Source organism: Egretta garzetta, unplaced genomic scaffold, assembly GCF_000687185.1.
Source record: "Egretta garzetta isolate BGI_Z169 unplaced genomic scaffold, ASM68718v1 scaffold719, whole genome shotgun sequence".
Classification (NCBI taxonomy): domain Eukaryota; kingdom Metazoa; phylum Chordata; class Aves; order Pelecaniformes; family Ardeidae; genus Egretta; species Egretta garzetta.
In genome coordinates, this window is record NW_009260685.1 from 88788 (window position 1) to 92878 (window position 4091).

The window sequence follows — 4091 nt, forward strand, 5'->3', positions numbered from 1 at the left end:
GGGTCAACGGCTGCTTAGTGCTGCGTGGCCGGAGCCTCAAAATAGACCATAAGCACATAAGTAACTGGAGTCGGGCTGGCATGCACCCCCTCGCCTCTCCTCCTGATGCCCCAGAGCCCAGAAACTTTCCCCTCTGGCTCATTTTATCCCCGCGGAACAAGACACGGCGAGAGCAGGGAGGTGGGCTGAGGACCGACCGGCTCATCACACTACCCGGGTGCTGTTGCAAAAAATCAAATAGCAAAGGGAAGAAAAGCCGGGGGGGAGCGGGGCTGCTCTTCTAAAGGTACCCAGCTTGGCTACTAAAATAATGGAATTTCCTGCCGGCAGGGCACTAATTATTTATTACTGGTGGCACATGCAAACCTGGTGCTGCCCCGGTGCAGAGCACATCTCCGCGCCCATGGCTTTACAGCTGGGAGCTTAGAGGGGGCTAGGAGCTGGGAAAGGGCCAAAACTCAAGGGGATTTCAGCACTGAGCCCTCCCCAGCTCCTCTGCAGAACCTCGTATGTCCCCTGTCCCCCTGAGTTGCTCCGAACCCCCTTGTCGATCACGTCCCATCGTGCCTGATTCATTTTTTCTGCCTGTAAAAATATCGAGTAATGCTACCCCAGAGCCTGGAGGAGATGGGACAGAACCACCTCTGTGGTTTGCGATGGTGACTTGTGGCTGAAGAGCATCGAGCCGTGGGCTCCTTCGGTTAGGGTGGTGTGGTGTGGGGCTTTTTGGTGTGGTTTTTTTTGTTTTTTATTTTTTTTACAAAAGATGCTGAAGAACAGTAATAATCCACCCTGCAAGGATGCTCTGCGAAGTTCAAACCCTGCCTGGGGCTGCAAAGGACAAGCGGGACGCCCCGGGGGGGAGGAATTTTCCAGTCCCCATTGAGAAAATCAGATTTTAGCAGCTGATGGAGGCTGGAAGCTCAGCTGAGGGATGGCAGTGAGGTGGGAGCTGCCTCCCAGCACCATTTTAGGTCTGATTCAGAGCAGCTCTGCCCCCAGGCGATGCCAACCCCCCCCCGGGGGAGCTCACCCTCCCCAGCTGGACCACGGCAGCCGGGATCTTTGCTTAAAGCGTGCAATGCTCCTGCAAGACGGGATGGGAAATCGCCTCTCCCCCCGGTGCTTTCCCAGTGATGTTCCCACCCATCACTTCACCTGCAGGGTCTGCTCCCCCTCCCTGAGGTGAGCTCACCATGGCTGGGGAAGAAATGGTATTTCCATGGAATACCAAAATTACCAAGAAATGGTAATTTTGGACTGGTTTTGGCTACGTGGCTCCTACAGGTCCAGCCACCAGGCTTGCAGGCCAGCATGGCCACAAAAAGAGCCAGCAACCCAGCGAGTGAATGTTTCCCAAGAAAAAAACCTGCCGGCAACCCCCTCAGCAAGCTTTTTCTATCCTTCTCCATTTGCTTCAAGGCAAAAAAAAAGAGATTAAAACCCTCCAAAGGGAGGGGAGGTGGGAGGGATGGGCAGCCACAGATGCCTGCTCAAAGGGAAGAGTATTGGGTATTGCCCCAAAGCATCCCCTTGCACACTCAAGTTTCTCTGAAACGAAGGACCTGAGGATCTTCTGCTTTTCCTTTTAAGACCTTGGGCTGTTGGCTCTTTCCGCTTCCACCACGCTTAGCGACATCGTGCCCCCCACCCCTTTGGGCTTGATGCACTAGCACGAGAGGTGGCACAAGGAAAAGCAGCAAAAAAAAAAAAAGAACTTTTCCCCCTCCAAACAACCTCATACCCCTGGGCTGCAGGTTCCTTGTGAATACAAACCGTGCCCACATTTAATCACGTCCCGGATTAAACCCACCCGCTCGAGCAATCCCCTGGGCCTGGGAGATGCTGCGAGCACCAACGCCAGCATCGCGTGCCGGGGGCGGTAGCTTGCTCCCCATCGTCATCCCACGTGCGGTTCACGCTCCATCGGCGCTCTGGATACCCTGTAATTTTTTATTGGCTAAAAAACCAGTAATGGAGGTTCACTGGGAACCGCCTGCGTACGAGAACAGCCGAGTCCTCCTTTCCCACAAGGTCTCCATCTCCAGTGGAAGCGTTTCAAGTATTTTGGCAATTGCACGTCCCGGCAATTCAGCCCCGAAGCCCGTAAATCCCTAATGGATATTTAATCGCAAATCATCTCCAGCTCTGCAGGCTGCGATGCTGATCACCGCATTAAGCACGGCAGAACAGTATAGAAAAGGGTATTTCAGCTAATACTAATAACCCGCCAAGTGAGTAAATATCCTTCTGGCTTGAGCGCTACAGGGGGATCTGGGATCTGGATGAAACATGTGAGGATGCAGTAAGGAAGGATGAGGATGGATGAGGATGAGGATAGGATGGATGCTCAGCAGTGCAGCACCGGCCTTTCAGGCTCAAACCCATCGGGGTGAAGCCCAACGAAGGAAATCCAGCACGGATAAGCGGAGGAGCTGGGTACCCTGCTGTCACCATCCCCCTGCCATGCCCAGGGCTGGGGAGGGGTGGGGGCCAGCTCCTTGCAATGTGCCCGTCACTGCCACCCCGACATCTACAAGCTCATCTCAAAGCTTCACCAGTGACATTTGTCTTTGAATGTCTACGAGCATTAATTTTCCAGCTGGAGCAGCATGACACGGCAGGCTTCTTCCTTGCAAAGCCACCAAAGGGCACCTGTACCGTGCAAGCTGCAGCGATGTTTTTTTGCCACAATTGTGGAAGTTTCTGGTTCTTCCCCAAGAAGTTTTGCAGCCAAGAACCCAGTGAAGATCCAGGGCAAACACGCTCTGGCGTGGCAACGGAGGATGCTGCTCCAGGGGATGGGGACCACTGAGCCATCACCCCAAAGCAGGGGGGATCATGGGGCTCTCCTTATTATTCCCTGTCCCCCTTTTAGGGACATGGTTTAGTGGTGGGATGGCAGGGTTAGGTTAAAGGTTGGACTTGATGATCTTAAAGGTCTTTTCCAACCAAAGCGATTCTATGATTCTATTCCTCAAGACAATGCCCAGGCACAGCTCAAGGGATAATTTTCTCCCAGGACCTCGCAACATAGGTATATAGATGACATACATTAGTTTCCCACCTTCTGTTCGATGCAGATTTCCATCACTACCCCAGCAGGCTTTGCACCCTCAAGATCCTTGTGCCACATCCCAGAGCAGACAAGATATATCCTTGGTTTTGTGCTGTAAAAATACCACACTGAGGGGCTGCAATTCAGCCCTCATGTTACTTCAGCTCCTTCAAACTGGAAAAAGCAGACCAAATAATTATTGCGGTTTAGGGTCACAGGAGAGTCATACTAAATCCAAAGGACTCCTGCACCCAAGTGCAACACAGGGAGAAAGCAGCTGCCTGCACTGGGGGATAGCTGTCTGAGCAGTGGGATGGAAAGCCGGCAGCGCAGCCTGGCATGGGAATGATCCTCACCTTGTCGCCTCCAGCAGCATGGGCACAACCAGGGAAAGAAGGCAGAGCTCTGCCTCCAGACTTTCATTTTACCCCCTTTTCTGGAGAGATGGCCGTTGAAGCAGAGGCCACCAGCAGCTCCATAAACGAGTGTTGTTCTTTGGGCCACCAGTCACTTAGTCACACTGGCAAACATGAAAGGCAGTCAGCTGGTTTAGTGGTGGGATGGCAGGGTTAGGTTAAAGGTTGGACTTGATGATCTTAAAGGTCTTTTCCAACCAAAGCGATTCTATGATTCTATTCCTTTGCAGCGTGGTGGCTCTATTAGAGATACCTTGGCCTTGGTGGGGATGGGGCTGCTCCTCCTTCCAGCACCTTGTTGCGAAATAAAAGGCCAGGTCTTCTTTGCTGCAGTTAACGAAAGGGCTAGGCTGGACCAGTGAGCAGATGCCAGGCCTGGTGGCTCCACTGCTGGTACTTGGGCTAGCGGGATGCAGCTGGGGAAGTCAGTTTTCCCCCGGCACAGCAACTCCCCAGGCAAAGGAAAAGGAAGCTCTGCAGAGCCAAATTGTTGCTCCACGTGGGCTTTAGCAGCGGGACGGGGAACAAAGGCTCTTACTCACCCAAACAATACGTGTCTCACCCGTCTATAAATAGAGCCATCTCCCGAGTGAGCATGTCCCACGTTCAAAGTTCAC